This window comes from Dasypus novemcinctus (assembly GCF_030445035.2).
Source record: "Dasypus novemcinctus isolate mDasNov1 chromosome Y unlocalized genomic scaffold, mDasNov1.1.hap2 SUPER_Y_unloc_1, whole genome shotgun sequence".
Taxonomy (NCBI): domain Eukaryota; kingdom Metazoa; phylum Chordata; class Mammalia; order Cingulata; family Dasypodidae; genus Dasypus; species Dasypus novemcinctus.
Window position 1 is genome coordinate 458725 of NW_027261977.1, and position 24670 is coordinate 483394.

Below are 24670 nucleotides of genomic sequence, written 5' to 3' on the forward strand. Positions count from 1 at the left end.
AAGTCTTCAAGTGAAATAAATTATATAAGGCACTTTAAAATTTATCTTGTGGACTCTCTGGCAGATTATGAACTGTTCACTTATTCATTTGGCTATGGCATAAAGGCCCACACACCTGAATTTCTTGAGAACCAGATCACACATGACTTGTACCCCCCAATGTCTCTTTTGGTGCAAAACCACTGGTACTTCCTTCATTACTTGTTTATTCAACATCTACAGACACCTGGGAGGAGCCACTTCCGTTGGCTCTCTAAGGTCATCCCAAATTGTTCAGTTCTTTTATTTTCTTTTCAGAGAATACAGGGATTCCAATTTCTTTGGGGATGTAGGGCATCAGGACCATCAGTTCCAGAGGAGAACATAGGGAAGCTTCTTTGGCCTTTCCATCAGCCAATCTGTAGCCTTTTGATTTAAAAGTGTGACATTTCTGATGCCCATTTATATGTACCATGGATATTTCTCTTGGTAAGAGAAGACTGGCTAGCATTTGTTTCAACAGTTCCATATGGACTAATTCCTTCCCTCTGCTATTGATCAATCCTCTTTCTTCCCAATTTTTTTCCAAAGATTTGGACCATGCCAAAGTCATATTTAGAATCTGTATAGACTGTACCATCTTTTTCCTCTAACAGCTTGAGGGCTTGATTTAACATATACAGCTCACAAGCCTGAGCTAACTAATCATTGCACAGTCAGCTTCTTTCACCTCATAAGTTAGCCCATCAGCAGCAGCATAGCCATTGTACCTTTCTCTTCTAAGATCCTAGAAGACCCATCTATGAACAACTTTTTCTCTAAATGTAGGTCAGGCTGGACTCAGATTTGTTATTCAATTAAGTCTAAACAGACATGTTCAGGAGTTTCTACCTGGTTGAATCCTTTCCAAAGGAAAGAAACTGGGTTCAGACTATGATCAATTGTCAGAAGTAAATCATCTTTTTCCATAAGAATCACCTCATATTTCAGAATCAGGAATCTATTAACCACCTTCCTGCTTTTTGAGACAAAATAGTCCTGGCCTGATGAGGGGTGCTAACAACTAAGGCTCTTCCAAAGGTCAGTTTACAGCTTTCTTCTACTTAGAGAGCAGTTGCTGCCATGACCTGAACACACCTTTGCCATCCCCTGGAGATAGGGTCCAGGATTCTGGAAAGGAATGCCACAGGCTTCTTTTGGCCTCTCCAGATGTGGGTTAGGACTCCAATGCTGTCTCCTTATCTACAGTAACAAACAGATGGAAAATTTTTTTGAGAACAGGGGCTTGCACCAATTTCTATTTGAGCCCCTCTAAGGTTTTTAATTCCCCTCCTTCCACTCTAATTTGTTAGGATCTTCTCTTCCACCAACAGTTTTTAGTATAACTCTTTGGTTTGGGATGCCTAAGGATCTATCCATAATCTACAATATCCCACCAATCCCAAAAATCTTCTTAGTTCTCTTTTTGTCCAGGGAATAGGTACTTCAGCAATGGCCTGATTTTTTTCTGGATTTATCTTCCTCCTTCCCTCACTAAGGAGGAATTTGACTTCATTTTCTATAAATTGTAGATTACTTTTTGATACTCTTAGCCCTTGATCTCCCAAGAAATTCAATAAACTCTTTGTAGTCAGGCCACCATATGCCTTTCTTCACCTGATAGTAGCAGATCTTCTACAAATTGTAAAAGGAACATTTCAGATAGGTCTGCAAATTTCTCCAAAACTTTTTCCAGTTACTGACCTAAGAGAATGGGGGATTCTGTGAAGGCTTGGGGTAGAACTGTCCAGTTAGATTGCTGTTTTCTTCCAGTAGAGGATGCTCCCACTCAAAGGCAAACAAGTCGCTACTCTCTGGATCAAGGGGACAGGCCCAAAAGGCATCCTTTAGATCTATTATTACACTAAACCATTTTTGATGGTAGGGGATCTTACTAAGGAGAGCATATGGATTTGGGACTACTGGGTGTTGAACCTGAACAATTTGATTAATGACCCTCTCTTTCTCTAAACTCTGGCATTCCCATTTGAAATGACTGGGCTTCCCACAGTGATAGCTCCCTACAGACCCTTATATTCTCCTTGCCCCCTTATCTAAATGAGCTCATTTTATATCTTTATCTTGCCTCTTATTCCTCCCTGACACACCTTGAATCTTTTCTTAACCATTTGGTCCACTGTATTTATCATAACCTTTGTTTCTATTTCTGTTTTTCCTCCTCTCTCCTTACAAACACTTTCTGGGACTCTCTAAATAACTTTTCCAATGACTTATCCATTCATCCTTCTATTTTATGAATCTTCTTCTGAATATCAGGCCAAGACCCCTTCACATAGCTGACTTTTAACATTCCCTGAGCTACAGGGTCCTCGGGGTCATCCTTGAATATTTCCTCATTTGGTCTCTTAATTATTGCCAAAGAAGTCTCATCCTTCTCTTGGGCTACTTCAAAACCTTATTCAAGTTTTGAGATTTGGATACAATTTGATACCCTGTTTAATGAGGTCTCTAAGATCTTTCATCTGTACTCTGTCCCCAAGGTCATTATTATCCCAATTAGTATCTGTGTTTGGGAGCTTCTATTCTGCTGCCATTATCCTCTGTCTGGACGGATGCTGCTGATGGATGTAGGAAGACTGAATACCTGAAAGTGACTTGTTTCTCTCCCTGTTATTAGAATACAAAGAAAAGAATTGTATGTAAATCAGAAGGTAATGAAATGCAACTCTCTTTTTAGGCCAAATTCAGCTTTTAGTGGTCAAGAATATCATGTTGAAGCAATAAAGTATGAAAACCAGCTTCAACCAGTTGGCCAGACCTGTGCAGAAGCAGCCCCTTGCTGTCCTCACTTCAACTTGCTTAATTAACCTAGTAAAATTCCTACCCAGGCATGGAGTTATCCACCCCTTTCTTGACCATGCAATGTATGTACAAGTGTGATTTCCTGAACATACTAATCATACAATTATATAACCAGCTATGTGTGTTCATCCATATGCATAAAAATTAATGAATAATCAAAGCAAATGCTAAGTAGTAACTTGGGTATTTAAACAAGAGTAAAACTGCAGCAGAGGGAGTCAGGTCTGAGTCACTTTGGACAGGCCTTGGCTCCTTACCTCTGCAGACGTAATAAATATGAGTTTGCCTAACTCTCATGTTGAAGTTTTCTTCATGCCATCTCTGGTTATCCATAAAGGCCTTGCTTTGAGGCCTAACACTGCCTGTCCCACTACTCCATAGCTGCCTTCTGCACCACACCTCTTTTTTCTCCCATAAAGAGAATAATGAGTATGAACATAAGTTCAGGCCAGGTATATGTTCAGCCACATACCTGGCCTAATGGAAGGTATATGATCTTCCATTAGTGATTTCATCTTCTTTTTGAAGTTCCTTTAGTGCTCCTCAGTGGGGCATTAAATGGCCAATCTCCCCTGGCCCCACTGGCACTTCTCTCAGCAGATACAAAGGCTCAATGGAGTTTTGCTCTTTCACCCTCTTCTCAGATGGTCTAGGGAACTGAAAATTTTGTATATCTTTCTTACACTGTTCCAATTCTTTTCTTAGATGTTGGTGGGTTGTAATTGGTGGGGCTGTTGGGCTGCTTGATTCTCCAGTTCCCCAGGGTTGGAAATTTGTTCTATTGGGCCCTCCAAGTCTAATGGCCCTTGTTTCAGGAGGGGAGGGCTATGTAAAGAGGAGGGAGATCAATAGGGGTCTCAGGCTTTGGTTTCTGTGGTTTTAGGTTCTGCTGCCTCAGTTTCTGCAGCCTCAGTTTCTCCAGGTTTAGTTTCCGCAGACTTAGTCTTGGGGTCTATATTTTCACCTTTCACAGGATAGACAGTTGCCCCCTTTCCCTTTAACCAGCCCATGGCATAGTCAGACTCTCCTTTGGAGAAGGGTGTTTTGCCATTAACATACAATACAGGGTTAGCACAAAGCCAATCCTCATCTGCCCTCTATTTTGGCCAGAACACATGATGCAGTGAAATACTTTCCTTGGTCCTGATACAACAGCAATATTTAATAATTTTCTTCTTGTCATTTCCCATGGTCCAATCACTATTGGTCCAATGCCTTAATATCCTTCTTAATGGACTATCTGGAGGAATATCTCTGGGGATCTTACAGATTCTCCCTTTCCCTTTTTTCCCAGTCAGCTGACTGCCTATATTTCCCATTCTGAATCTAGTCTGGGTCTTTTTCTCAAATTTTTCACTTCACCTGTCTCCAGCTCTTTCCCTTTCAGGAGAAGGGAAATGCAAATTGGGACTCCACACTCACTTCACACAGAATATCATGCATCTCATGCACACAATCAACTTCATATTCATGAGAATCCTCACCACCAGGATTAATACTTATTAGTTCTGTTAATTCTTACCATGGCAGAGTCACCTGGTCAATGAGTGACAGATTTTCCCTTTCCTTTTTCTCATCCAAAATCAGCAGATCCAAGTATCTCTCCTTGGGTCTCTTAGCTGCCAGAGGCAAGGCCCCTATCAGCAGAGTCCAACACCACCCCATCATCCACCTTGGGGGTCTGTCCTCTGAAGCTTCAGAACCCTGGGTGAGCCATCAAAGTTGTTATAAATATCTTCTGGTAGAAAATAAGCCTCACCTGATTGTGGAGAAGAAAAAAGTTTATTCTCAATCTTGCAAGAAGGGGTGCATAACTAGGAAATTATGCTTGTGCCCTGAACAAAGGAAAATGACACAATTTATATCCTAAGCCTAGAGTTACCAGATTTTGTTTAGGTTCTTGGTTTTGCTCCAGAAATGAATTTCAAGAGCACACTGGGTTAGTTAGGCCAGTAATGTATTCAGGTAGGGAGGGAAGAGAAATGGGAGAAAATAAGTAGTTCCAGAGAAAAAGGAGGAGCTGAAAAGTGATAAAGAGAGCTGATTTACAGACTATAATTCACCATTATAGGTTATAAATCCCCAGGTTTACTTGCATGGCCACATGGCAGAGGAAAAATGGTGAGAGCTGCATACAGAGGGCAGGATCAGGTCCAGAGGCAAGAGAGTGAAATGCATGTGCTCTCAATTTTCATGGTCTGCTTTATAAATTATTAATTATTCCACCTCTTTGCTAATATCAGGGGAGGGGTTCCAACTGCTTGCTGTTTTGACCGATCATCCCACCCATCAATCTCTCAGTAAGGATCCAATGAAAAAGTCCTTGTGGAATATCTGGGGCTTTTTCCTTCCTCCCTTAAGTCTTTGTTCTGGATAGCAAACTTTTGGGTTTGGGGGTCTTCCAGTAGCCATCTTCTGGGTTACTGATGTCCACATGTACTCTCTGCCAGGCTCCAGATCCATTCATTAATTCCCTATCTTACTAGCTTGCCTCTCTGGCACACAAGCCCTTCCACTGTTCCTCCATAGATTGGATACTTCAGAGATTACAGCCTACCTGAGAAGTCTAACTTTCCTGCTCAAGTTTATCAGCTTTTGATTAACAGCTTCCCCTATCACATTTCAACTATTTTGGTTTTGCTTTCTCCTTTTACCAAATAAGAAATGGAACTTAGTGTTGAATTTTTATTGACTTAGCTCTTTCTTTGCATCCTTTTTACCAGCTAGAGGACTGGCTTAAGTTGGTTTCCTTTGTTCTTGCTTAACCTGGGAGTGGGAGACTGAGGCAGTAGGCTGCCAGGTTATATTAATTAATATTTTCTTTCTCCCTGCTTTATATTACTTTCATGTGTAAACTAAACTAATCCACATCTCTTATAAGCCTGATTAATGCTCACAGAAATGTAAATAAAAATGATAGTGTACCACCATTATTATACTAAACCTATAAAGAAATGGAGAGGAAGCTATGTGCCATCAATATGAAACTGGTCATTTCTAGGGAAAATAGAAGTAGTAAATAGAAAAAGGAAAGAGGTCAAAGTGGGCACCAGTTGTATCTTTAGCAGTTTATTGTCTTAAGGAAAAACTATGAAGCTAAAGCAGAAAAGAAACAAGGACAGAAGGAAGGAAAGGAGGAGGAGGGGAGGGAGGGAAGAGGGAGGAAAGAAGGAAGATGGGATAGAAGAGAGAGTAGAAGAAAGGAAGGAAGAGGAAAAAAAGAAATAAGGAAGGAAAGAAGAACATGAAAATGCTCCAGAGGAAAGACTTTACAGCTTGGTACCAAACCCATTAATTAGTAAACCCTACATATGTATGCAGTTCTCCCAGTAAAATCTTCAGTACCTGACTGGTAAATATGAGAGTTAAAGTAGCCAGACAATTAAGGGCATCTTTCAACATGAAGGAGACCAAGAGAAACAAATAGAAAATAATGACAATGGAGGAAAATCAAGTAACATATAAAAATCAATAAAACCACTTTAAAATCCTTTCATTACTATCCTTGGAGAGTTGGACATATAGAGAATCCATAAAATACAATGAAAAAAAATCATAGAACAAGAAAGAAGGCTTAGTCTCAGAAATTAACCAATAGGAGAATCCACTGTGTGCTACTCTTATTAATGGGCAAAAGAATCCTGGTGAGAAAGAGACGGAATAAAAAACTTCCAGTGAAAATAAAGAATAAACAAACAGGTTATGTACAAAGGAATGAGTCTCAGAATGCTATTAGCTGCTGAAGATTAGATAATAATGGAGAAATTACTTAATAATTTTGGTGGTAGATAATGTGCCACATAGAGCTCCACTCATAATCAAATTATCAATCAAGTATATGGCTAATAGAGATATTTTCAGATACGCATGACTCAGAAATTTATATTTTAATAGAAAATTATTTAAAGATATGCTCCATAGTAATGATAAAATACAAGAATAAAGGAAGAAAACAAGAACTCCAACCCAGAAAGGCAGAAGCACAAATAGCCCAGTGGAAGAGGTTTTGCAGATACATGAAGAAATCTGCCGGGAATGAAGGAAGAGGGGCAATGAGGCAGAGTGCTGAGATTGAAGTCTCTTAGGGGAAAAAATTAGGGGAAAGAAAACATGATATAACTGAAAATTTGTGGAGAAGCATAGTCTTCAGAGAAAATAAATTCTACAGGAAAGAACAATTAGTACAGTGCACTGTTTAACTCTACAATGGGTAACTTTTTTAGTCATAATAAACACTTTGTTACAATTGAATATTTACTGTGTCCCATGAGCCATTTTAAGTTTTTGGACTCATTTAATTCTTGGAAATACCACAGAATAGATGATACAATTATCTCCCTTTTGATGCTGGGGACACAGAGGTTTGAGGGCTTCAGTAACCTGCACAGAGGTACCTCCTAAAAGCTTGCTTCCAGGGTGTCTGCTTGCACAGCCTACAGCATGAAACCCTATGGTTTACTGCCTCCATTTCCATTGTTTTAACTGAAAACAGGGCTGCTGTAATACAGGAGAGACTGGGGGAGATAAGCAGGGAAGAGGTAGGAAGATTGAGAAAAAATGAGCAGTAAAAAGAAAATTGAGTATATGGTTACCAAACATACTAAAACAAATACTTAAAGAAATAAAAGTGCCCCATCCCAGGAATGAAGGTATTTAATATTCTTGAAAGCAAATGGGCATTGACCAGGGTGTGTGGTTATGTAGCATTCTGAATAGCATCTTTCTGGTGCTGCTCCATAGCCCAGCCTTAAGGTTTTTCAGAAATAATGTAATTTGGTAGAGGTTGAGTTCTTTAGGGAGGAGCACTCATTGCTCCGAGTGTCTCCTTTTGTGCTAAAGATACTCAAGCCCAAGAGTAAATTGGTTTTGTCCATGAGTACAGAGTTAGGGAGCAATCTGTCTTCATTTGTGATGAGTTTGCAGTCATTTCTCAGATAATTATCATGATGCTCTTAAGGTATAACATGTGCTATAATTTGCAGCCTTTCCATGCATTTAAAAAAAGACTTTGCAGGATAAAATCATGTTTATTTAGGTTATTTCTGATAGAGCATGCCAATAGGGATATTTAACAGATACCCTATGATTTGAATCTATCTTTGAATAATGCTTTTCTGTAAACACAAGGACAGCTATGAAAATGATAAGCTTAGTAGGACAATTTTCATAATAATATGGCCTTTGCATAAATAAAACTTATTCTATATCCAAGTATGCCTAGTTCTCTGGAAAGCCAACTGAGAGGTATAAACTCTATAGGCTTTGGATATTCAGGGAGGATGCAAACTAACAGTGTTAATTCAAACTTACCTGGAGGATATAACCTATCTGATACTCAGATAAAACACTTGAAGAAACTAACAAAAAAGTCCTTTTGCATATAAGCACCATTTGACTCCCCACTCATACATCCTCTGTATAAAAGGAACCCAAAACTCCTATTTGGGGCTTGGTTTTTTTAAGGACAGGAGTCCACCAAGTCCAGCTGGTCATAATAAATCTTCCTCCTTAGCTTCTCACATCTTGGCCTTTAGTACTGTGTATACCCAAATTCTCTGCTACAACATCTCTGGGGGTTTGTCTGGGATACGCTGAGAAGGCCAAAGATGGCAATAGTGTTTGCCCCTCCCAAATGTTTCTGAGAAACTTGGGAGGGTCCAGGTAAACCTCAGCCCTGGGCACCCTTGGACTTCCCTTAGTCCAGAAAGAGGTTGTTGACTCTGCCAGAGCCCTCCTGGAGAAACTGGAGGCACCGTTGGAACCCTGAATGAAGCAAGGAGCTCTGCATACCAGATGAGTAAGACGCCCCTGTGGCATAGTGTAGGAAAAGCCTAATTCTGAAAAATAATGAGGGGAGCCTAATCATCCCTGAAAGAAGACTGCAGCACTCCTGAGGAGAAGGGAGGAAGCCATCTTCCCTAGGTCCAAGAAAGGAAATTGTGTGTGTGAGATTGTGGAGAGTGAGGAAGATGCAGAAACACACGTCCTTGGAGTGAGTGCAGAATCCCGATCCATGGTTCCATGGTGACCTCATCTGGTCAAGGGTAGTCTGGAAGTCCTCCCTGCAAAGGGACCCTCTTCTGAGTTGGGGTCTGATACTGACCCACTAAGGCTAAGAAGTGCCATAAGTTCCCACACTGAATGCAGCCAGAGACAGATGAAATGGAAGGCTGAGTGAGTGTTGTACAGCATTGACAAAGGGTGGAAACATGGGAACACACAAAGTAGGAACCCGTTAGGTTGTATGCTGAAAATTTTTCCCCTACCATTCCAGAGTTGTATAAAGAATAAAGTTCCAGCCAGGAAAGCTTAAAATGCTTTGTGAGTTAGAATGGCTGACTTTTGGCATGGGCTGGACCCAGGAGGGCACCTTTGACCCCAGATCATCTGTAAAGTTCATGACATAGTAACCAGAAAACCAGGGCACCCTGATTAGTTCCCCTACATTAATGTCGGGCAGGACACTGTGAGCCAAAGTTCATCCTGGTTAGGGAAATGTATGACTAAAGGAGTCAGTATTTGCCTGATACAAAAACTCTTAAGTACTGTCCCAGGAACAAGCACCATGCAATGGGCCCAGAGAAAGTGAGCTTCAAATCCAGTGCTGACCCACCCATACTAGAAGGGCCAAATGAAAATGACCTCCCACCACCCTATGTGATTGCTCCTACTGCACCAGTGCTGAGAAATGGGGATGAACCAATGTCCCAAAACAGCACTCCCCCATCACCATCCACACTGGGGGGTGCATCCACACCATCTCAGCAGCTGTCTTTGCCACCATCCTCACTGGGAAATGCATGGTGGCTGGACCACACTTGTAGCTGCTTGCTCCTAGCAGCACAGTGCCAACCATCAGTCAGGAAGAAGTCCCTGAAAAATGACAAATCAGGAGCCCTGAGGACAGGAGGACAGGTGGAGAAGGGAGAGGGCTGCCTTACAGTTACCTCTCTGTGAAAGCCCAATTTCCTATTATGATGCAGATGGCCAGGTTCAAGGAGGAAGCTGAACATTCTTTTAACAGCCCTTCACAACAGAGCTCATTTAACAGGAAAAGTCACACCCCACCATACTCAGGGAAGCCTCAGGCTATGACAGGCTTTTTTCCCTCATTTTCTTTTAAATGTTACATTAAAAAAAATATGAGATCCCCATATATCTCTCACCCCCCCGTACCCTACTCCTCCCACATCAACAACCTCGTCCATCATCATAGCAAGTTCACTGCACCTGGGTAATACATTTTGGAGCACTACTGTACCACATGGACAGTGGTCTATGTTGTAGCCTACACTCTCCCCCAGTCTACCCAGTGGGCCATGGCAGGACACATAATGTCCAGCATCTGTCCCTGCAGCACTACCCAGGACAACTCCAAGTCCTGAAAATGCCCCCACATCATGTCTCTTCTTCCCTCTCTCTACCCTCAGGAGCTACTGTGGCCACTTTCTCCACATCAATACTACAATTTCTTCCCTTACTAATCACAATAGTTCCCGAGAAGAACACCAGTAAGTCCACTCTAATCTATACTCTATTCCTCCTTCCTGTGGACCCTGGGATGGTTATGTCTGGTCCCCATCTATGTCAAGAGGGGGCTTAAATTCTACATGGATGATGGATGCAATTCTCCTGCTTGCAGTTGTAGGCACTCTTTGCTCCATGGTGTGGTGGTTGACCTTCACCTTCCTGTTAGCTGGCCAGGGTAAGTCCAATAAACCAGATGGTAGGAGTTGCAAGTCTGCTGAGGCTCAGGGCCTGGCTGCCACATGGACAGTCCAGAGATTCAGGTATCCTAATTATACAACAACCCAAACACCAACCACAGGTCTGGTAAAAGTAACAGAAGATGCATGTGTAGAAGGGTCACGTCTGAGTCCAACTCCATCACACTCAGGAACACAAACTGCCTGAACTCGAGAGTGATCTGCCATGACCATAGAAACTGTGGGTCTCTGTAGCCCTCAGGAGAACCAGTACCTGGATTTCTATCTACTTTGGCTGTCTATGGTATCCTGCTGAGCTATGCATAAACATTACCTTTCTGATGACTGCCTGACTCTTTTTTGGAGACTCATAGCCATATAAATTCATTTGTATTTGCCATCTCCCCCTTTTATCCAAAGTCAAAAAGCAGTTTTTAACACCTGATATTACATATACGCTGAGATATTCTGCTGGTCTGAGTTGATTGACCTTTTTATTCAAGTCTTTTTCTAGTTACACCATCAGCTGGTGCTTGGTAATAATCCTTCAGCACCAGGGAGGCTCATCCCTGGGAGTCATGTCCCATGCTGTGGGTAAGGTAATGCATTTACAAGCTGAGTTTGACTTAGAGAGTGGCCATATTTGAGCAACATGGAGGTTCTCAGGAGGTAACACTTAGGCAACCTGCAGCTCTAGGCCTAGTTCATATTTCAGGCACACAGGCTCATAATTGTAGCCATCAGTATCAAGGGCTCATTGTTGGACCATCTATCTTTCCTGGTCTTTGCCATTGCACTTTGAAAATTATTGTGGTTCCATTGGGGACTGTGATAGAGCTCCCTTGGTTAGGAACTTAGCACACTCTCAGTTGTTGTTTTTAAATGAAACCACTATGAAAATATCCAAATATTTTTATGTACCCTGTATACATGCCCCAGAGAACTCTCTCCCAAACATGTGCCCCCTATCAATAACTCCCCACACCAATGTTCCTCCCCTGCCAAAGTTGAACCTCTCTGTAGTCCAAAACTTCTTTAAAAAGGAAGCCTAATAAATTGCCAGGTTCCATTATTAGTAAAATGGAATATAGTGATGGGTTTAAAGATTAGATATAGAATACATACTAATTTAGAAAAATTAAATAAAGAAAAAATAAATTGGGGTATCAAAAAATGAAAAAATGAAAAGCTTTGTTTTTGACATTTGCCTTTCATCACTGCTATAGGTGTTGCCCTGTATGTACAGTGCCAAAGTGATTTCTTCCATTTATTCCTCAGTATCTATATCTTTTCTTTCTTTTTTAAATTATTTTGTCTTCACATAAGTTTTAGATCACAGTAATTCACATATGCTATATATGGTACTTCCACATATCCAACACCAAACCCTTTGCATGACGGACTTCTTCCAGTCCATCTTACAGACCCATAAACCTGCCTGGGCTGATTATAAACAACTCACCATGGCCTTATGCAACTTTGAGGAAAGAATACGAGTCACACAAGGTGCTATAACCTGGTTCAAAAAGCATCCACCTAAGGGAACTGTGGACAGTGACCAATATACCTGCAGAGAGTTCCCCAACGAGGATTCCCAATGGGATCCCAATAAAATGACTGGGCTGAATCGACTAGAAACTTCCCATAGGGCCTTAGTTGAAGGGTTCAGAGCTGGGAGCCAAAAAGCAAACTCAGCAAAACTCAGCAAAAACCACCCAAATCATACAAACTCTCAATGAAAGTCTGGCTCAATTCTATGAGAGGCTGTGTGAGGCATTTCATTTATACATGACCTTTAATCCAGAATATCCCGGAAGCCAAACAATGGTCAATGAAACATTCATTGCCCAATCACAGACTGAGCTGACATCTGAAGAAAATTGCAAGCATTAGATGGGTTTGCTGGTATGCATATTTCTCAGCTCATGGAGATAGCCACCAAGGTTTATGCCAATGGTGATGTAGAAACCACCAGAGAGGAAAACTGGAAGATGAAAAAAGAAGTAGAACTTTTTGTAGCAGCAATAGTTGGAAGAAGCAATCCTGTGTCAAGAAAAGTAAGCTGGGAAACCCCTGCTCCAAGGAGGGGAAGGGCCCCACCTCTATGGTGAAATCAGTGTGTGTACTGCAAGGAGAAAGGACACTGGAAGCAGGAGAGCCCCAACAGGCCACTTGACCCCATCACCACCAAAAAAGTGGCCAAAACATTAACTAGGAGAGCAAGTGGAGCATTGAAAACTAAACCCTGGGTTCATAAAAATTCATAAGGAAAACAAGCAAACCAGCTCATCAGACTTGCAGGAAAAGAAGTCTCTGATGGAGATTATTAGGACAGACTAGGCTTTTGTTCTCTTGGCTCCGTGGAGCTTATGGTTGGAGTTCAAATTGGAGGGCACACCATACATATGATGGTCAACATTGGGACTCAGTACTCTGTAATGATCAAGCCAGTTGGGCCATTATCAAAAAGACAAGCCACTATCATAGGGGCAACTAGTAAAAGGACCCAGTGGCCCTTCCTCCAAGCCAGAACCTATAACATTGGGGGTAAGGAAGTCACTCAAGGATTCCTGTATCTCCCAGAATGCCCAGTCTGCTTCCTGGACTGAGACCTGCTGTCTAAACACAGGCTCAAATTACCTTTAATGCCACAGGGCAATCCACATTAACACTGGGATGACCAAACCCTCCCTCTGCAGGAGGAATGGAGACTATTCTGCTTCAGTGAAGCCAGCCAATCTATGGCCGCACAACTCCCCTTCAATTATGTGCCCAAAGTATGGGCAGAGGCAACCCAATGGGGATGTCGTATGACATTTCTCCAATTATTATTGAAATAAAGCCCATAGCCAGCCCAGTGAGCATAAAGCAATATCCAGTTTCATATGAAGAACAAGAGAAAATCCAGCTACATATTCAGAGATTGCTGAATGAAAACAATCTAAAGCTGTGTCAGTCTCCTGGAATACCCCACTCTTCCCAGTTAAAAAGGCTGATGGGGATTACCACCTGGTCCAGGACTTGCAAGTGGTCAGCTCAGCAGTAGTAACCCTCCACTCAGCAGCCCCTAATCCTTACACCCTCCTCAGCCTGAAACCTTCAACAGCAGTCTACTTTTCATGCCTAGATCTTAAAGATGCCTTCTTCTGCATTTGGATAACACCCTGGAGTCAACTGACTTACAGCTTTATGTGGGACAATCCAAGTTTTGGTAAAAAATAACAGCTAACCTGGACATGGCTCCCTTAGGAATTTAAAAATGTGCCAACTATTATTGGACAAGCCCTGACAAATGATCTTAAATCTTTTAAACCAGAAAGCCATAACTGTTTTCTCCTTCAATATGTAGATGATTGCATCCTGAGAGGTCCCATCTACCAAGACTGTGCTAGTGAAACCCATGCCCTCTTAAAACATCTGCAACAAAAGGGCTATTGGGTGTCCAAGAAAAAAGCACATATCTGACTACCTGAGGTCAAATATCTAGGTTATAAAACAGCAGAGGGGCTCCATGAATTGGGACTTGAAAGAAGGGAGGCAATCTGTAGCCTCCCTGAACCCAGGGCTCACTGAAAGTTATGAGAATTCCTTGGAGCATCTGGATTCTGCCACATTTGGATCCCCAATTTTGGGGTACACACACCATTTATATGAAGCCACGAAGGGGGGAGATCATAACCCCCTGCTCTGGGAAAGTCCACAGAAAGATGCTTTCACTACTCTCAAGCAGGCTCTGATGGAAGCACTGAGCCTTGGGCTTCCAGATCTCAGTAAACCATTTTCTATCTACATCCATAAAGCACCAAGGCATTTTAGTGGGAGTACTCATGTAATACCTGGGTTCCTGGCAAAGACCTGTAGCCTCTCTACCCAAACAACTGGACACTGTAGCCCAGGGAAGGCCCTCATGCCTGCAAGCTGTAGTAGCTGCAGCAATGTTAACACTAGAAACCATAAACTTAACTCTTGGGCAACCTACAATTGTTTGGATTCTGCATTCAGTAACCACATCTTAGAAGCTAAAGGAACACACTTACTAACACCTACCTGGTTAAATATCAAACCCTATTATGTGAAAGTCCATCCATCCAACTGGAACTTGTAAAAAACCCTGAATCCTGCTATACTGTTACCCATCGAGCTGGGAATTCCAACCCATAACTGCCAGGAAACATTGCAAGAAGCATATTCCAGCTGGCTGGACCTCCAAGACCAGCCACTACCAAATCCTGTGTGGGGTTCTCCATGGATAGGAGCAGTTTTACTCAGGGAGTGACCAGTTAGTAGAATATGCTGCAGTAACTTCTGAAACCACAGTGGAGGCCCAGTGCCTCCCAGATAACACATCAGCACAAAAAGCCAAACTCATTGCCCTCATGTGAGCCCTATAACTTGTGGCTGTGGCCAAGGTTAACATCTACACAGACTCCAAATATGCCATCCTTACCCTGCAAATGCATGGAGCCTTATACAAACAAAAAGGATTCATTAAGCTGGGAGCAAAGAGCATTAAATATGACATGCAGATTTTTACTATTAGCATCGGGATAATTATGAAACATCTGAAGCAGATTTCCTATTTAGTTTTAAGTGTCCCCTAGTCATAAATAAGGCAGGAAAACATTAAAATATAAAAGAAAACCATGTGCCCCATAAAAGTCTGATTTCAACACATAAAAAGGAAGCAAGATTCAGCTTAAAGAAGCTGCTGAATTAGTTTTGCAGCTACACAATATAGATTTTAATGGTCCAAAGAATTGATTAGTAATGTATTAATAATTATAATATTTAAACTTTTTAAAAATCTCAATCAGTTTCTAAAAGTAGACATTTTCTGTTTTTTCAGTTGTTTGTCATTGCAGTTGTCTCAACATTTTACAATTCACTGAAATCTCTTTCTCATCTTGAAAATTCTGTTTTTATGTTGTCAATAGCTGTATATTTTTAGGGAATCATATTAACAGGAGTACAGGTTTCTCCATCTACTTTACACGACCAAAAACTTCTGCAACATCTGTTTAGTATTAGCCAAGAAAAGAATTGAGTGATTATAATTTCTGTCTTTGGATTTCCCCCCTTTAGTTCAGAGGAGCATCATCTCAACTCCAAAAGCAAAGCTCCATCTCACTTTGGAAACACTGGTTTGGAATCTACACGTACAAGCTATTCGTGTCTCTTCATACACAGCCTGTGGGTTTATGTGATGAGTCCAATATAAGAATTGTGTGTAAATGGTTAGCATCCAACTCTCAGCATTTGTTGGGCATTTAATAAATACTGATTGCTGACTCTGAGAATAGTTAAGTGCACTTACAAGGGTGTTTGGTCCAGGGAAACCTCCTGCCAAACCATGCCATGATTTCATCTCTGAAAGGACTTTCAAATGAATGTTCCAGAACTTACTCTTTTACCTCAGAAACATTCATATGTACAATGATCTTTGGTGAAATCAGGAAGGAGCATTTAGCCATGCAGAAGATATTAGGTGAACTTTCTAAATCAAATCATATATGATGAAAAAATGAAAACCTAAGGTTAATATAAAATCAATGGAAATATATATGGTTTAGTAGCTTACTGAGAAATGACATAATTTAAAATGAATTTTCCTTATGCTGAAAGATAGGTTATACTAGAGAGAAGAGAGTCCTTCATTTCTTAAATTGCTGATTCAAAGACCACTATCATAGATGATTAAGAAGATGAAGATTTTAACCTGTTGAATGAAGACTCTGATGAAGGTAACATCTGCTGGTTTTAGATCTAAGAACTTTGAAGTAAAAAGCAATCAATGTATGAATAAAAAGCATCTCTGTTGAGGATCATTTCAGAAGCAACTAGAAGAATGAGCTGAGGCTGTGAAAGTTTTTTGAGAGTCTAGTTTTCATCTCTCTAAATGTACATTCAGGTCAAATTCAAAGTTTTTCTAGGGCCCCTTAAAAAGTAAAACAGTTATTAATTAAACTCCATAGCCAACCAAAACCCTATAAAAAAATTAAAACAAACCCTATACAGAATACATTATGTTTTATTTTCTTATAATGGAAGCTGTTACATTTCATTTTTCTACTCTTATTTTAAAACAAAGGCAAGTTTTACAATAAAACCACTTGCTTTTAAAGGATGTGAGATAAATATAATTGGCTGATTAGGGAACTTGAGAGAAAGTAATGGACCTGTGATTTATTTCTCACAGTGGGCTGAAAGTTCCCTAAAATCAGGGACCATGTGCCATCAGTTTTGTGTTTCTTCTCAGCCCAGCATGTATTGCAAGATCATTGGGAATTTCTTAAATGAATGAAAGAAGAGGTAAAATAATAAAATATTTTGTTTTTGGCTAAACCCCATGAAACATATGTCTTCCTTGTGTGTACACACACTCATACACACAAAACATAACAATTACAAAATCAAACTTACTGATAATGAACAATGTCTTCCTTTGAGTACAGATGTTCTGTCATGATACAACCAAATTTAAACTATAAAAACAAATGGAATGGAATTATCAAACCTAAATTTTCTACCTAATGTTAGATGTTTCTCAAAATGGGTGTCATTCATTTAAACAATTATGAATGTATCTTTACTGAAAGAGTGGGCAGTATTTTAAGCATGTATTCCATAGAAACAGGATAAATTGAGGATTTATATGAATGGTTCACAGGAAACAGGAAGAGGTTGGTATATGGGAAAAAGGTGTGCTTTTCTTTTCCTAGCCTATAACATTAAATGACACCAATTTGCTCTTTCTTCCCGGCACAGCAGGGGTTGAGTTTTAGAAGCACAGAACTCTGCAATCTTGTCATATTGACAGTCATATTTTTGTCATTCTCTCGGTCTCCATCACCATTCACACAGAAGTTCAGGCTTTTTAAATATTTTTGTCAAATTTCTCCTGCTGATATTATTCTGCAAAGATTTTAATGTTTCAAATTCCTGAAGATTACAGAGGAGAGTTCTTTAAGGGCAAATGCACCCCACAGGGATATAGGGCCTGCATGATGCCTCAGAACTTACCTAGACATATACGCATTTAAAGAAAATATTTTCACATGTGACCACTGCTAGTTTGGAATGCCATTGGGGAAAGAAGGGCATTTGATAAAGGTATGAACATTTCCAGAGCCATCTTAATTATTACCACATAAATGCCATTGACTTTTAAAAATTTTACTTTTAGCTTCTTTGTAAAGATTTTTTAAAAAGGAAAAAAAAAAAAAACCAAGAAAACTAGTTTTCCTTACAAAGCAAACACTTCCCAAGAGTTATCCAGAGAACTCTGAGGAAATGCAGTGAAGTGGTTGCAGTCATGATGCGCATATCCTGCACTATCTAACTACTCATGCTTGCTGTGTTTGACACTAAAAAAAAAAAAAAAAGACCAATGAATACCACCCATGAGCTTCCTATCACCTAACTGTTGAAACTACAGCTGATACTGTCCTGTGGAAGCCAACTGTCCTTGGCATTACAAATGTGTTTGTTGTGTTGGAGCTTCCCCAATGGCTGAGGCCAACTTGAATCAAAATGAATTAATCCAACATGACTGAAGTCCTTGTAAATGGAGGGAATTCTAATGCAATCCGCTTGGAGAAGCCAGAGAAGGTGAGAGAGATCACCATGAGATGTGGTAGAGAAGTAGCCACAAGCCAGGGAACACCGAGGACTGGCAGCAAGGCAGCACGAGAACGCTCAGGTCCAGGAGAAAGCACAGCCTGGGGACATCTTCATGTTGGACGTGGAGCCTCCGGAGTGGCGAGTGATAGTCCTGTCACTGAAGCCAATCAGACTGTGCAATTTGTCATAGCAGCCCTGGCAAATCAAGACAAAGCTCTTATGCTATTTTCAGCAGGAATCGGGAGCAGAAGCAGAGCTTCTGTAGGTTAATAATAAGAAAAAGAAAACACTGTCTAAGGGATCTAGGGAATGGGACTAAGGAGACACATTTTTCTAAGTTCATTTCTATCCAAATGAAGCCATCCTTCCTCACCCAAATTCTGGAATATACAGCTCTGCTCCTAAAGTCGAATTCTCTGGAAACATTCTAGGAAAGTTGTTCAGGCTTAAAGCTTAAAGAATTTCCCTATAATGGACTCTCCTATTCTAATGATCCAAAGGGTACTGATAAAGCAAAAAAGATATAGCATCTGAAAGAAAGTGTTGTCCCTAAGACCTCAAGAGCCCGTTGCTCTCCTGCTCTTCCTCAAGGACCTGCCATCCATGGTCTCAAGTTGGATCTCACAAAAATATATGCCTCCTACCACCACGGGAGGCCACAGCAGCATCCCTAAGCCTGTCACTGTCAACACCATGTTCCTCAGCAACACCTGACTGGTGTGTAAGTTACAAACTCATTACCAACTGGTTTTAAAACTAGAGACAAGCATAAAATGCTGTCTTCAAGAAAGGTGTGTGCAGCAAGAATGGAAATATAATGCTATCTAAAACATCCTAAAATTGGACAATATTTCACAAAAGACAAGTGTCTGAAGCAAATGAATTTGCAAAGAAATGTTGAGGTAGTATAAGAAGGCTATTTGTTTTATTAAAACTCAGTGAGTGAGGGAAGGGGTGGGGTATATGGGAATCCCCTACATTTTCTGTTTCTTTTCTGTAACCTAAACTTTTTGGAACATAAAGTGAAAGAAAAAGACACTGAAGGAACATACAGAAGAAATTGTCAATATTCATAGAAGATAACAGTTCTTGCAGTGAAGAAAGTCAAAATGCAAAAACCTTTTTTCATTTTTTATTATTTTTTTTCCTGGCTTTGTTTTCAGAGGGGTTTTGCTTTGCAGAAGGGTTGCAACTGTGGCAGGGGATGATCACTGGTGCAGGGTATCAGTGGTGGGGATGTGTGGGCAGGGAAGCACCTGGGACATGCCTTTACGGAACACGTATATGTTCAAGTGGTCATGGGGTATTGTCTCTGTGGGTGGAGACCCACAGAATACATGATTGGATATTGAATTCCCATCTTGGGGAGTCCTGTTATATTCTCTAACAGAGTGGCAAGAATATAGAGTACATGGGCAGTGTCTAGTGGAGGACAGACCTATACATCAGGCCCTTGTTATTGATGCTTGTATTTATGAAACTTGTACTTATAAAATTGAAACTTAGCTTCATGATATATATTGCCTAAGAGTTACCATCAGAAAGCCTCCTTGTTACTCAAATATGGCTTCTCTCTAAGCCAAACTTAGCACATAAAGTCACTACCTTCCCCCACAATGTGAGACATGACTCCCAAGGTTAAGCCTCCCTGGCACTGAAGGATTATTACCAAGTGGTAGCTAGAGATGCATTTGGATAAAGACCTTGACCAAAAGGGGAACTACTAAATACAAACAAGTTTTTATGGCTAAGAGATTTCAAAGTGAGTCAGGAGGTCATACCAGAAATTACAATGCACAACTCAGGACGATCTCGCTGACTGCCACAGTAAGTGTGCCTCAAGTAGGGGTACTCCTGAGGGCTCTAGAGACATTTAGACACTTTCAAACAAGGCAGACAATGCCAGGAAATGGGCACCCTGTCAGGGGGTTCTTATCTTGGAATATATGATAATGTATCTCCCCAGTGTATCAGAGTTATACTCAGTTATAATTTTCTTACACATGGTTCTTCTGCCCCATTTATTTGAACCTACAATTAATTTGGTATCCATTAAATATAGACTTAAATCTTCTGATTGTTCACATGCCAGTTGAGCTCTGAATCTCAGCAGAGTTGCAGCCAACACTTACTCTCCACATTATCAGTCTCACCCAGAAAAACTAACAAAAAGGATGATGATGGACAATGCCCATCCCAAAAAACAAAGAGTATCTACAACTGTAAGCAAGACATGTCCATTCATTTGTCCCATGGAATCTAAGCCCCATCTCAATCAGAAGCAGAGTGAGCATCACCATTCCCAAATCCTCAAGATTGAGGAATGAACAAGCAAGGGGAGAATGCAACCATGGACCACAGTAGGCTTAATATTATTCTAGCAATGGAAGAACTTGTAACATTGATATAAACGCAGTGACCACCAAAGGTTCTTAGGGGAGGGAGAGGTAAGAAAATGTGTAGCATGGGGCATTTTTGGCACATTGAAATTGTTGGGCATGATATTGCAATGATGGATACAAGGAGCCTTACATTTTGTCAAAGCCTATAAAATTGTGTGGTGCAAAGTGTAAACCAAAATGTAAACTATAGGACATGCTTAGTATCAAGGCTTCAATATGTGCTCATCAATTGCAACAAATATATCACACTAATGTAGGATGTTGTTAATGGGGGAAAATGTGGGAGGGGAATGGTGGGGAATATGAGAATCCTCTACATTTTTGATGTAGCATTTATGTAATCTAAAGCATCTTTAAAAATGAAGGAGAAAACCACAATGAGTAACTTTAAAACATGAGATATATTTGAAAAGGATGCCTTTTAAAAATCTGCATTCATCTTTTATTTTAATGTTTAGGAACCTCTATTTTGAGATGGTACACATCCCACTTGCAATTCCAAGGGGGAAAACTAGTGTAATTGTAATTTAAAAGAAGAGAACAAGGTAAAAAAATATAACCAGGTGTGGAAGTTTAAGATCGTATATACTCCAGAAAAGATCATGTCCTTAGAGCTAATCCATTCCTAAGGACATGAGCCTACTGAAGGTGGAACCATTTGATTAAATTACTTCAGCTAAGGGGCCTTTAATTAGGTTACTTCAGTAAGGCATGACCCTGGAGGTATTGATCCTCTTCCAGGTGTCCTTTATAAACAGAATGAATATGGAGAGGCACAGAGAAGAAAGACCCAGGAGCTCAGAGAGGAGCTCATAGAAGCTGAACCATAAAGCCATGACAGCAAGAAGCTGAAATCAACAGAACTCAGGAGACAGAAAGCCACACTGCAGCCAGAAGCTGAAAGCAGCAGAGACCAGAAGAGAAGGCCAAGACTGGCAAAAGTTGCCATTTTGCCCTGCCATGTGATAGGAATCTGTGTCTTCAGAGAAAGAGATCAAGATTGTAAGCGTATACATAAGTAAATCTGCATCATAAAAGCCAACCCGCTTTTGGTATATTGCCTTGGCAGCCTTTAGCAAACTAAAACACCAGATAACAGCTTTTACTTCATATTTACAGCCTTGTTATTTGATGAGAAAATATGAAATGCAACTCCGTACATTGCCAGAACAAAGGTACAGGTTTGTTAGGCCTAAAAAAAATGCTTTAGCCTCATTTACCAAAGGCACATATTTGTTTTAAGCTTCAGAAAGTATACTTCTTGATACTTCAGGATTATATTATTTGAAAATGAAGAGGATACAAAAAGGAAGATTTGCAAAATGTCCCAGAATCTGGAACAGTTGTTCAGGAGAGAGGATCATGTGGCATCCTGCACGCTTTGATGATCACATCTCATCAAAGAAAGTTGAGATTCCAAGATCTAAGAAACTTGCCAGCCACTTGCAAAAATTTAGCAACACCCTTGGAAATAGCCTCATTTGGTGTAATTCCATCACGATGGTTTAAAATACCCATGAGAAAAATTAAAGGAAAAAATGACATGGGAGAGCTATTATCTTGATTTGTTTTATAACTATCAAAATCTGATCATAATTGGTACTATGAAGTATAGATTTAAAATATTTTTTATCTTTAGATTCCAACTCAAGATAGTATAAGTGCCAAGGTTATAACGTACCTCCATTAAAGCTAATACATGTTATGAGGATAAAGCATGAACTGACATTTTGAGGAAAATGGAACCTTCAGTATTTGTGTAAAAAGGAAGAGCTGTGCAATTAAGAAGTGGAGATAAACATGGTTTGCATAAAATTAGGTTTTCACTGATTTTTGACAATCAGGAGTTCACTCATACTGAAATAAAAATGTTCAAGTAAGTACATTCTCTCTCTCCTTTGCTAATTAGCTTGCATTTAGCATTTTGGTGTCAAAAACACTGCAGCAGCTAATTGACCAGGAAGTGTTTATTATTTGGCAGGTGCTCAGGAGACAAAGGGAATATGAATGAGGATCCCAGTCCACAAGGAGCTTGGAAAGCAGTTAAAGGAAGCAAAAATTATCCACATGAATTAACTCTTTCTATTTCTTTTAGCAATGTTTTATAGTTTTCTAAGTAAAGTACTTTACATTTCTGGTTAAATATATTCCTAGATAGTTCATTCTTTTATTTACTAGTATAAATGGAAATTTTTTCTTAATTTCATCCTCATGCTTTACATTACTAGAATATAGAAACACTACTGATTTTTGCATGTTGATCTTATATCCCGACAGTTTGCCTAACCTGTATTATTTGCTTGAGTAGTTTTGTTCTGGATTTATTTTGGGACTTTTCATGAATAGGATCATGTTGTCTGCAAAAAACAATGTTTTACTTCTTCCTTTGAAATTTGAGTGCCTGTCTTCTTTTCCTAGCCTAACTGCTCTGGCTTGAATGTCCATTATAATGCTATATGAGAGTGGTGACAGTGGGAATCCTTCTCTTGTTCCAGATCTTATAGAGAAAGGATTCAATCTTTCACAATTGAGAATGATGCTAGGAGTGGGATTTTCATATAGGTCCTTTATCATTTTGAGGAAGTTTCCTTCTTTTCCTATTTTTCTAAGTGTTTGTATCCAGAAAGGATGCTGCATTTTGTCAAATGCCTTTTCTGCATCAATTGAGCCACTCGTGTGGCTTTTTTCCTTTTGTCTGGTAATGTGGTATATTATATTTGCTGATTTAAGTTGAACTTCTTTTTCACAAATCCCACTTGATCATGATGTACAATTCTTTTTAATGTGGTGTTGTATTTGGTTTACTAGTGTAGGGTTGAGGATTTTTGCATCCACATTCATAAGGGATATTAGTCTGTAATTTTCTTGTATTGTGGTCTCTCTATCTGGTTTTGGCATTAGGGTAATGTTAGTCTCATGAAATGAGTTAGTGTTCTCTCTTTTTCAATTTTTTTGGAACTGTCGATTCCCTTGTGAAGCCATCTGGTCTTGGGCTGATCTTTGGGAGGGCCACAGACTTCACCCTTAGGAACTCCCTTTATCTATTCTCCTTGCCCTGGAAATCCGATTCACTTTCCTGGACTTTATACACTAAATGACATACAGCTTGGCCACTCAACCCAGACTCACTTTTTTTTTCAGCCTGCTCTATATGCCTGCTTTCATGTCTAATACACCTTCCAGAGATCTTCTGGTTCTCTAACCTGTTCCTCCCATGACAGACTTTTCACATTTCCAAAGCATGCTTCTGATTGACCAGTAATGGTGCCCTGAAGCTTGAGCATCACGTCTTAGTTCACAACCAATCCAAATCCTCTTGGAACCATCTCAGTATAGACCCAGGTACCTTTATTTTCACCCCTGCTACTACTACTCAGGTCCAAGCAACGATGATTCCCCCCTGCATTATTGCAAGAATTTACAACTGATTGTCATTCTTCCTTCTCATTGTCTCCCTAAATACAGCAGTTGAAGGGACAGATATGCTCTAACCCTTCCACTGGCTTCCTCTCTCATTGAGAAAAAGACAAAAGTTCTCACAAAGCCCATGAGGTGCAACACACAACAATGTCTCTGGAGTCAGCTCCAACTGTCCCTTCATCCAAGGAGTCTTCTGCCCCAGGACCTCTGTACTACTTCATCCCTTAGCCTGGTTGCTCCTCCTCCAAACAGCTGCATGTTTCACTCCTTTCTTCTGCTGAAGTGTCAGCTTCTCTGCAATGCTTTCCCTGCCCACTCTATTTAAAATTGGAGCATGCACATTCACAAAAATTCAAAATAGATCAGAGGTATAAATTAAATAACCAAATCAAGAAAACTACCAGAAAACTTTAGAAGAAAATATAGGAATAAATTATTAGTCAAAGGCTTCTTGTATAGAAGAAGAGAAGCCCAAGTGACAAAAGAAAACAATAAGCAGGACTTCATCAAAATTAAAAATGTTAATGCTTCAAAGGACACCATCAAGAAAGTGAAAAAAACCGAACTCATACAATGGTAGGAAATATTTGCAAATCATATATTTGGTAAGGAGCATGTATTCAGAATATATTAAAAATATTGCAATGAATTAATAAAAAGATAAATAATTAAGTTTAAAAA